General features: G+C 40.3%; 1 pseudogene; it reads left to right on the forward strand.

The window, feature by feature from the left end:
• Positions 1 to 10025: 10025 nt before the first annotated feature.
• Positions 10026 to 10960, forward strand: LOC103547827 (vomeronasal type-1 receptor 4-like; annotated as a pseudogene).
• The last annotated feature ends 519 nt before the right edge of the window (positions 10961 to 11479 follow it).

The raw sequence follows: 11479 nt of genomic DNA on the forward strand, positions 1-11479 counted from the left end.
TCTAAATCTAGGGTAAGACTCCCGATATGATTCATCCCAAGGCAAAATTCCACTCCAGCTGTGAACCTGTGAAATCAGGGAAGTTGTCTGCATCTAAAATACAATTATCTGAGAGGTATATGATAGTCATTCCTATTCCAAATGGAAAAATTGGAAAGAAGAACAAAGTCATGGTTTCCAAGCAAGTCTAAAACTACAAGACAAATTCCATTACATTTTGAGGCTGATCTTTTATGCTGTTTGGCTGGATGTTTGTCTTCTGGGCCCACAGGGGTGGCAGCCCTCATTTTGGGCCCAATGGAGCATCAGAAATGCCCCCCAACACCCTGAGCAAAAACCATGTACCCAAAGCCTGGCCTCTGTAGCAGTGGCATCGTGCTGTTCTCTGAATCACTTTCAAATTCATACTTCCCTTTATTTGAAGAACAACACATGTTTGCAGCCAGATAGTTCTGTCATCCCATTCTGTAGAATCCTAGTAATCCAACAGCCTTCCTTCTGAGGTGGGGACCATGAATCTGCATCTGTAATATAATCCCAGGTGGTGCTGATGCTTCGCTCCCCGGATCCCTGATTCAAAGTACTCACTCCCATCCCCCTTTCAGTAGCACTAAGCTAGAGAAAGCTAGCACAGCACATCTGACCCCCTTACACACTACCATTACATCTCAATGGAAATACTATTGGTTCCCTTCTTTTTTCATATGATGGGGAAGGAATGAAACCTAGACCGATAATCCCTGTGGAGCACGAGAGGGCTGCTATAGCAAAAGTCTGAGGACACCAAAAGAAGATGCAATCTTTGGCATTGCCAGTGCAGATGCTAGGAAGGGCAGTGCATTATTAAGTGCAAGCAGGGGCATTTAGTAACATGGCCTGGGAGAGGCACCTGGGCTGGTGGGAAGGGGCTTGACTGCCTGCATTTGCATTGCATGGACATTTGGTTGTGGATAAGGTGGTCTCTTGCTTTCTCTGCAGTAGTTACATATCTAAGGTTGCCATCTTGGATGAGAGGATGGATTAGATCAGCAGATTGTACAATTTGGTGGTTACTTCTGAAAAAATCTCAGATGATGATGCTCTTTCACAGCCTCCAGACCCCAAAAAGGTAGAGGACTGTGCACTGGGTGCAGATTATAGGTGCAGCTGAGATGTGGTCACACTTTCCTGTCTGGCTACCCCCATGAAGTGGGAGTCTCATTGTCATGCACGGGATAGTGTATTGGAGTAAGTTATGCTGAGGCCTTATGTTATTTGTTTCTATTCAAAGTTCAGTCCCAAGACTCTCATGCTGCCCTTGAGGACATCTAGATTGTACGAGGCCCTGCATTCAGGTTCATTAGGTGATGCCCCAGATACCCTGTATGTGTTCAGGTGCAAAAGTTTGGACTGAAATTAAGAGATTGCAATGAGGGTGAACCAGGACTCCACCAGGGCATTCCCATGTTAGCAGGAGGACAGGTTGTACTATGGATCCTGCTTCCAGGTAGGGCTGAAATTTGCACTTGGGTAGCATTAGGATTCTCAGTGAGTGGTTCAGGGTCCCAGGCTGGTGGAGAGAACAGGTTGCTGCTGCTGATTCTGGGCTGGGAGGGCCCAGAATGTTCCACAATTTTGGACACAGGTGCAGGCTTGGGGAAAGGGCACATGTAATAGAACAGACACTTTAGGAGAGATTCTGTGTTGCAGTTTGGTTATGTGAATGGCACAGCTGGGCAACTGTCTTGGTGAAGACCCAAGTGTTGCCTGGGAGAGGGAGATGTGGCCAGGAGCAAAGCACATTGCATCATTGGGACAGAAGGTCCTACTCTCGTGACCCTTCCAGATCTTGCCATCTGTGTCTCTTCATCTGTATCCTTTATTACAGCCTTTAATAACCTGGCAACCTAAGTGTTTCTCTGAAACCTATGAGCCATTCTAGCAAATTAATTGAACCCAAGGAGGAGGTCATTGGAAACTTACATTTGTAGTCAAGTCAGACAGAAGTTGTGGCTAACATGTGGACCCACTACTTCTAATTGGCATCTGAAATGGTGTTGTAGCAGTTTCTGGGAAAAGCCCTACAGCCGTGGGATTTGACTCTATTTTCAAGAAGTGTTAAAATTGAATCAAATTGCACAACATCCTACTGATGACCAGATAATTGCTTGTTGTGGGGAAAAATCTCCTCACATTTGGTGACCGAAAGTGTCAGAAGTTGTGTTCTGTGTAAAAGTAGACTCACAAGAAAGAAGCACACAGTAGAGAAAAACTGTTTTCCCCTTCATGTGCATTTGCATGAAAAATATCAGCTATACTCCTCAACTACATAAAAAGGAGGATAAACCTAAAACAGGAAAATTGTTACGACGAGAGATCAAAATGGAATCAGTTGTGTTAATATTTTTCATTAAATGTGTTTCTATGTTTTTAGATTTCTACTGTTGCTGAAATAAAGTTCTGTGAATTTAGCAGTTGAAAACACCAGAAGCTTGTCTTCTCACAGGTTGGTAGGTGAGAAAGCTGAAATCAAGGTGTCGACCATCCCAGTCTCTTCACTGGAACCTGGGGGAGCGTTGTTTCCAGGCTGATTCACGTTGTTGGCAGAATAAATTTCCTTTGGGGACTTCCATGTGCTTCCCTCCATCTTGAAAGCCTTCATTAGCAAATTGAACGCCCCTCCTGTTTTGAATCTCTTCTTGCTTTCTGTTCTACTTGAGTTCCATTGTTTAAGGATCATGTGGTTACATTGGACTCACCTTGATGATGCAGGACAATCTCCTGTTTTAGTCAGTCAGGGCTGCTACAACAAGAACATCACAGACTGAGTGGATTAAAAAACAAACATTGATTTCCTGACTTTCCAGAGGCTGGGAAATTTCAAGCTCAAGGTGCAGGCAGATTTGGGATCTGGTGAGATAAATCATCTAACTCATCGTGATTTGCTAATGGCCCTTGATTTCTCATATCCTTATGTGGTGAGAGAGACAGAAAGCAAGTTTTCTCCTGTAGCCTCGTAAGAGCATTAATTCCATTCAGGGGGCTCCACCACGTGACACAATTAACTCCAAAGGCCCTGCCTCATCATACAATCACATTAGGGGTTAAAATTTCAATGTATGAATTTTGGGGGGACACAAACATTTGGTCCACAACATAATCTGATGATTAGTAACCTTAATTACAACTTCAAAGTCCCTCTTGCCACGTAATGTAATATGACCGATGTACTAACACCAGGGAATGGAGATCAGCCTATTTCAGTATGAGACCAGTCCATTTTTTGCAATTAAAAGATTTTCTTTTTATTGTTGTCATACAGACAAACTATTACCAGAAGTTATCTCTTTGGATTGTTTCATACAAAGGAAAACATTACTTACAGTATTTCAGTTCTCTTTTGTTATATTTTATTTCTTACACAAAGCATGTGTTAACTTTTGGAAATACTACAAGAAATAGAAGGACTTTCATCAATTCAGTATTGGGTTTAAAAAGTTCTTTAAGACATAAGCATTTGGAAAGTGACATATCTTATGCCAACAATGAATGTCCAGTGCTAGCAAACCAGCCTTCCTGCCAGACACACGGTGGTCACAACTTCTACCAGGAATTCCAATAAAAGAGAGAAATAGTGGTGGTGTTTTTCACTCAAAGTTCTCCCTGTGGTCCTACGGTATGTAAAATATAAATGTTTGCAGGCATATTTTATATGAGCAAGATTTTTGCAGCATGGGCTGAATGTAGAAACAAACTGTGGTTAAGTTGTGAGTCCAATGTAAATGAGGGCATTTTTGAATGGAAGAATGAATTAATAACCTTCAATCATGTATTCTTGCCACCTTCATCCACTTATAATAGATACTGCCTCTCTCTCCACCTCCACCAACCATGACCACCCCCCACTTCCATTCCACCCCCACTTAGGTCATTAATTCCTTGATCCAGCACCATCACTGTCCAATCCCTGGACCTGCACCTGTCCCCTCCCACCTCCACCTGACTTCTACACATCCACACACCACCTCTACCCTGCAGCCACTTTGCATTCCATCCCTTTGTCAACTCCATCCCCTTTGCTCCCAGGAACTTCCTCCCATCTCTCCTGCCTTCCATCACCTCCCCATCCTTCTTCCCCCTTGAATTATATTTGCCCCAATTTCAGTGAACTCAGCTCAATTCTCTTGGCCTCTTGGCCCCTCCCTCAAAATCCCAGCCCTCAAATATTGGGTGCTATCAGCTCCCCATGTCCCCAATTCATGACCCCATATTAGCCCTTGCTCTGGGTGTTTCAGCTGCCCTCAAGCCTAGTCCTCCCTCAGCTGACTTCATCTCCTAAAACCGTTTTGTCTCCCTGTGCCCATCACCCCCCTGCAAGGCTCCAGCTCACCTTCTCACCCCCTGTCTCTGCCTTGAAACACTAACTACTCGCAGGGCATCCATACACCAACAATGCACTGCAATATATTTGCGTTGTTTTGGTTTTTTGATGCTATCTTGACCCACTTTTGCAGCCCTTGCTACAGGGAGGTCACTTTCCCTTCTTGAGAAGGTGATTAAATCCAAACCAAAACATTTCCCTAATTGGGTTCTCACACACTGGACTACTAGGAACACACACGCATTGCTCCAGGTCCAGTACCAGAAAACTGGGGACAACTCCAATTGAATTTCTTCTAAATTCTTGCACACTCAGCATTACTCTATGAGCCAATTAACCTCTTTTTTGCTTTCTACAGTTAATATTACCTTAGCCCAATGTAGTAATCTTAACCCTGTACTTTGATTCCAACACCACAGAAGGAAAGTGACCACAGCTGCATTTTAATAACAGATTACCTGCTTGCTCCTAGGAATGATCTTCAAGAAACTTCTATTGATAATGCTGACCTAATTTGGTTTACAGATAGGTCTTACTTGCAAAGGATTAGCAAAGACATTACTGGGCTGGAAATGCAATAACATCCTGGACATAAGTGAGAGCACTTACTTACCAGAAATAAAGTCAGCACAGCAATCTGAATTAATTGCTTTAACTAGGGCTTGTCAATCTGCTACAGACTATTTATTTATTTATACTGACAAATATTTATACTGACAGCCATTATGCTTTTGAAGTGGCATACGATTTTAGAATGCTCTGGAAACATCCAGGGGTTTTAATACCTTCAGGGAGACCCATAAAAATGGAAAGCAGGTTTCAGAATTACTAAATTCTATGCCACTACCAAAACAATTGGCAATTATTAAAATACCTGGCTGTTCCAAATCTGACATTTGGAACCTAAAGGAAATCAGCTTTCAAATGTAGGTGCTAAGCAGGCAGCTTTAAAAATTTATTCTATTCAGCCTCCAGAATGCCCACTGCTCTCTGTTAACCCTGCTAAGCCAAAGAAAGGTTTCCTTCTACAGGCTTTAGAAATTGCTATAGAAGAAGAGAAACAAATCTGGCAACAAAACGGGGAGAACTTTTGACCCCACCACACAAATGTGGTTTCGGCCAATTAAAAAACTCATAGTGCCTACTGAAGCACAATTCCACTGCTGAAGCATATACATCAAGTAACTCATTGGGCACCTGAAAAGATCATTTTGTGGGGAATTGATATTTTTGGAAACTTTCTCCTACAGTGGCTCATAAAGCCTATGATCATTGTACCGTATGTCCTAAATATAATCCCAGAAAACCACCTCATGGGTCATAAGATCACTTTCCCCTTCCTAAGGGACCCTTTGAGGTATGGCTATTGGACTTTGTTCAAATGTCACCACTCAAGGACATAAATATCTCTTTGTAATTATTTGTGTGTTTTTCCCAGAGGTTGAGGCTTTGCCTTGCAGGAGAGCAACCGCATTAACACTAGGTAAGTTGTTACTAGGAAGAATAATTCAAGCTTAGGGAATTCTATAGAGTTACACGGTGACTGGGGAACTCATTTCACCAGACAAATAGTTAAATCTATTTGTGACATTTCGCCAAAAATGCATCACTTTCACTGCACTTATCATCCCAAATCCTCAAGATTGATGGAAAGAACTAAGGGCACAGTCAAAATTCAAGTGGCAAAACTTTCAGCCGCATTTAATCTCTCATAGTCAACAGCTCTTCCACTAGTGCTCCTCAATCTTGGAGCTATACCCTTTGGTGCACTTTGGCTGTCTCCTTTTGAAATAATAATAGGACAGCCTATGCAATTAGATGAAGAAATGTATGAACCAACTTTGCTCAAAAGAGATATCTTGCAATATCGTCAAGTTCTTATTGAGCCACTAAAAAGAAATTAAACACTCACAACAGATTCTTTTCACAGCAAACTCCTGGGAGACAGACACCTTGAGGATCATGGACTACAGCCTGGAGATTTTGTTTATTGGAAGAGACACCAAATTAAAGTCTGTTTGCAGCCTCATTGGAAAGGACCATCCTAGGTACTTTTACCCAATCCGTGCTCTGAAAAATTAAAAGACATAAACTCATGGATTTACATTTCTGATTTTAAAAAGACCCTTCCTCCTGAGTGGATTTCAACTCCAGTTACTGACACCCAGCTTCGATGTACTATGACAAGTACTACAAAACCCGAATGAGAAGAAGCCAACATCAGTTTTGGAAAGCTGTCCCAAGATCCTGGACCAGACTTGTATTCCCAACCTTCCATCTCCTCATTTTAACCCTTGTAATTCGTACACTGGATGCCCATTTATGATTGCTATAGTAATCATACTCTTGAGTATATTAGCAATTTTAACACTTTTATGTCATGCTAGTCACCTTTCTTGTGTTTCAGGTTGCCTATTTGGTACCTTTTAATTATTGTTCCTATAACTCTAATACTTTCTATCCTGCTAGACTAAAATAGATCAGAGCTTAAGTGCAAAATCTTTTCATTAATTACCAGAATATCATTTAAGGTTTTTCTGACACTATAAACAACTAAGGTTGTTTATTCACCCCACATCTGAATGGACCTAATGGTAATATCTTCTTAAAATGGCCTCATTCTCTTGTTTCACATTATAATCAGTCCAATTGATGGATACGTCGCCAACTTCCTCTTTCTAGTACAGCTGAGTTACCTTGATGGGTTTCTCCTTTTCAAGGTACAGATTGCAAAGTTCTAAAGTAATTTACTATGATAGAGAGATCTAGTTCCAGTGTTCACCGTTCACGTGATATTACTAATTATGATCCTGAAACCTGGCCAATAGTCAATACATGTTTATTCCTTTTATGTTGCTCAAACTATTCAATTATCCTAACAATCTGCCACTAAACAAGAGAAATTGGATTCCGCAACAAGAACTATGGAGGTTTCACCCAAATCTGTGACAGATCATTTGGCTCACTCCTAGTTACGGATCTCTAAGGACATCAACACCTTTATGTTGGGAACAGAGAAACCACTGGAAATAAAACTTATCTAACTGTACCTGAAATATGGTATGGATACATCCAGAATAATGTCCAAATACTGTCATTCTTAAAGAAAGTGGTTGGTTTGGAACAGATTGGTCTTAAAGGCCAAGTATTTACTGGCTGGTACCCAATGGAACTCAGTAATTATGTAGAACAGATTTTTGGCCTTTGCTCCCACCTGAATGGCTAGGTTGCTGCACCCTGGGGTTCCCTTGGAGGCAGGGAAGAATTCACTCTAAATTAACAACTGTTGGCAATCTTTCTTTCCTTAGGGCCAGATGGACTCATTCGGGCTTCCATTGGTATGACCATCTAGCACTATATTTTTTCCCTCCATAGGAGTAGAAAATGTCATCACCTATAGAAGTCCTGACTAAATTTACTCAGCAGACCTTTAATGATAGCCAAACAGGAATAGCTTTATGGAATTCTGAGATGTCCTTAACGAGAAAGGCCGTCCTTCAAAACAGAATGGCCTTAGATATTTTGACTACATCTCAAGGTGGTACATGTGCTATAATTGAAACTGAAGGTTGTGTTTTTATACCTGATGAATCTTGCAATGCGTCATATCTCTTTAAACACATAAAAAAAATGTGAATGACCTAAGCAATCCCTCACCAAATTTCAATTTGTTAAGTTGGCTCACTTCAGGTACTAGGTCCCTTCTGTGATCCAGATTACAATTCTAATTTTTGTTACTTCTTGGAATTCTTGTGTTAATCATAATATTCAAGCTAATTATGGTTTTCTTTACTCAATGTTGTAAAACTGATAAGCAAGATAGAGTAATGATCGCTTAACAACTTGAGATGGTTGATCATTCTTATAATTCCGAATGACCCTCTTTTTCTGGTAAGGATTATACTTAAGACTTATTCTTTTGAACTAAATGTTTTATTAACATTATTACTATATCTGCTCTCTAAATATTACTGTTATAAGTGATGATTACAAAACTTTTTTGAAGCACATGTACAATGTTTATGTGACAATCCAGAATTACTGACCTATGGGATGATTCCTCTTTCATAATATACCTGGCGGCTCACTAAACTCAGCTATTTCCCCCCAACATGGATAACTGGGTAAATCAATAAAATAAAAGCCAAGTTTCAAGGGACATGATGGACCCAGGGCAGGCAGCAACCACCTTGGCACTGAGGGACAATACATTGATCATCAATGCTTTCTATCAAAAGATTATCAATCAAAAGGGGGAAAATGATGAAAATAATAATAAGAAAGCATTTTTACATATTGAGGTCTATGGGAAAGCCATTCTGGTTTAAATGTGATTCAGTCTAAAACTTGGTTTTCGCAGAGAAGCCTGACTTATGGCCCACCAAACAGGCATTGTACATCTACTTCAAACATTTTCCCAAAGAATGCACTCTTTAAAGATAGGAATGTAATATTTCCCTTTCTCTGAGGCTAATACCAGCACTTCTTTGAAGATAAGCTTTTCTTCTGAGAGAACCAAGTTCAAGTTGACCTGCTGTGTATGTGCTAAATTAGGGCAAAACATCTCCTTGTGACTTTGGGGAAAAAATTGTATTCCTGTTGTGCTTGATGTATGTTCTTTGTTCTGACAGGGTATATGATCATGCTATAAACCATGCTTCTCTGGCGTGCTTTCTTCTCTGGGAAAAACAACACTCTTAGGCTAGTCCTCTAATTAACTCATTACATAGCTCTCATCTATTAATTGGTTGTGGATTATTTTCATCAACAGATGTTTCAGCTGAAATGATTTGCCCATTTTTTTATTCTACTGTCTGGTCCTTAAGAATTCTTTGTGCTGCTTATAAGTCATACGTCTTTGTCTGTGTGTGTTTGTGTGTGTGTATGTGTGTGTTTTATTGAGAACCATCTCTGAATTTTAATAAAATCTGAAGCCATTTCATATGGTTAATATTTCCATATGGTTAATATGTTCTGCACTGTTTAGGATATATTTCCTTGTTCTAGGACCATAGGGAAATTTTTTTTTTTGTCTAAAAAAATACGATTTATCTTTAAAATTTAGAACAGCAATACATTCAGAGTTGACTGGTTTTATGAAGTGGGTAATGATCAAGGTTTTTCTTTTTTCAACATGGCTAGCAAATTTCAGCTTATTCTGAAAATGTTGTATTATGCTTTCTTTCGATATGTCTCACTTGTCATTACTTCCCTCAGGTTAACAGGGCTTCATCCTTAGTGCCGACTTTCCCTTGAAAAGTACTGGTTATCTCTCTCTCTCTTCTTGTCTCATGATGTCTTGGCAATCAAACAGGAGCACGCAATGCAAGTTACTCTTGGTGTCAAAAATATTCAATGGGGGCCAGCCCAGTGGTGCAGCGGTTAATTTCGCACGTTCTGCTTCAGCAGCCCCAGGGTTCCTGGTTTGGATCCCGGGTGTGGACATGGCACTGTTCACCAAGCCACGCTGTGGTAGGCCTCCCACATATAAAGTAGAGGAAGATGGGCATGGATGTTAGCTCAGGGCCAGTCTTCCTCAGCAAGAAGAGGAGGATTGGCAGCAGATGTTAGCTCAGGGCTAATCTTCCTCAAAAAAAAAAAAAAAAAATCTTCAATGAGCCTTTTGGCTCAGAGAAATGACTGTTTCCGTAATTTAAAGGAAAACATGTTGAGTGAGAAAATAGCCTCCAGGGACATCACGGTAGCAACTATCTTCTGGTCACAGACTATAGTTGGAATTCTGGACAACATCTCTCTTCTTTACCATTACGTATACTTTTACGACACTGAATGCAGGTTGAGGGCCACAGATTTGATTCTCAAGCACCTGACTATGTCCAACTCCTTGATCATTCTCTTTACAGGAATCTCCCAGACAATGGCAGCTTTTGGGTTTAAATATTTTTTCAGTGATGTTTCATGCAAACTTCTTTTTATGTTCACAGAGTTGGCAGGGGTGTATCCTTTGGCAGCTCTTGCCTCTTGAGTGTGTGCCAATCATGATCAGCCCCATGAACTCCCGTTGGAAGGATCTTAGAGTCAAAGCTCCAAAGCACAGAGGCTTTTCCATTTTCCTCTTCAGGAGCCAATTCATGTTTTTAAATTTAATGAATATTTCCTATGTATATGTTTGGCAAATGGAGCACCAAAAACCTCACTAAGAAAAGAGATTTGGGATACTGTTCTGCTATAGATCATGAGAAAATCACAGGCTCAGTACATGCAGCATTGATAGTATTTTCTGAAGTTTCATTTTCTATGCTGACTGACTGGGCCAGTGGCTCCACGGATTTTGTCCTGTACAGGCATAAGCAGTGGGCTCAACACATTCACAGGAAAAATGATTCCCCCAGATCCTCCCCCCTGTGTCCAGAGCCACCCAAAGCATTCTTGTCCTGGTGAGCACCTTTGTATCTTTTTATTCCCTCTCCTCCATCTTTCATATTTGCAATGCTCTTATTTACAATCCCAATTGGTGGTTGCTGAATGCTGCTTCCCTAATATGTGTGTATTTCAACTGTCAGCCCCTTTCTGCTTATAAGTTATGACTCCACTATAACCAGGTTCTTTGTATGGATAACAAACACTGTATATATATAGTAAGCCTTGAAGCCAAGTAGTCTCAGTCTTCTTGCTATTACGGGTCTTCTGACTCTCCATATAAACTTTAGGATATAGGATATCAAAGTTCATTGATATCCACAGAATAACCTGTTGGTATTTTGATTGGGATTGCATTGAATCTGTAGGTAAGTAGGGAAGAACTGACATCTTGACAATATTGAGTCTTCCTATCCATGAACATGAAATGTCTCTCCATTTATTTAGTTCTTCTTTGATTTTGTCCTTCACTTATATAGCTCCCCTCATGTAGATCTTGTACATACTATGTTAGATTTATATCTAAGTATATTACCCTTTTTGGTGCTAATGTAAATGTTATTTTGCTTTTAATTTCAAATTCCACTTCTTCATTGCTGATTTATAAGAAAATTATTGACTTTTATATATTAAACGTCTTAGTCAGTTTGGGCTGCTATAACAAAGTATCAGAGACTAGGTGGTTTATAAACAACAGATGTGTATTACTAATCTGGAAGCTGAGAAATCCAAGATCAA

Source organism: Equus przewalskii, chromosome 9, assembly GCF_037783145.1.
Source record: "Equus przewalskii isolate Varuska chromosome 9, EquPr2, whole genome shotgun sequence".
Classification (NCBI taxonomy): Eukaryota; Metazoa; Chordata; class Mammalia; order Perissodactyla; family Equidae; genus Equus; species Equus przewalskii.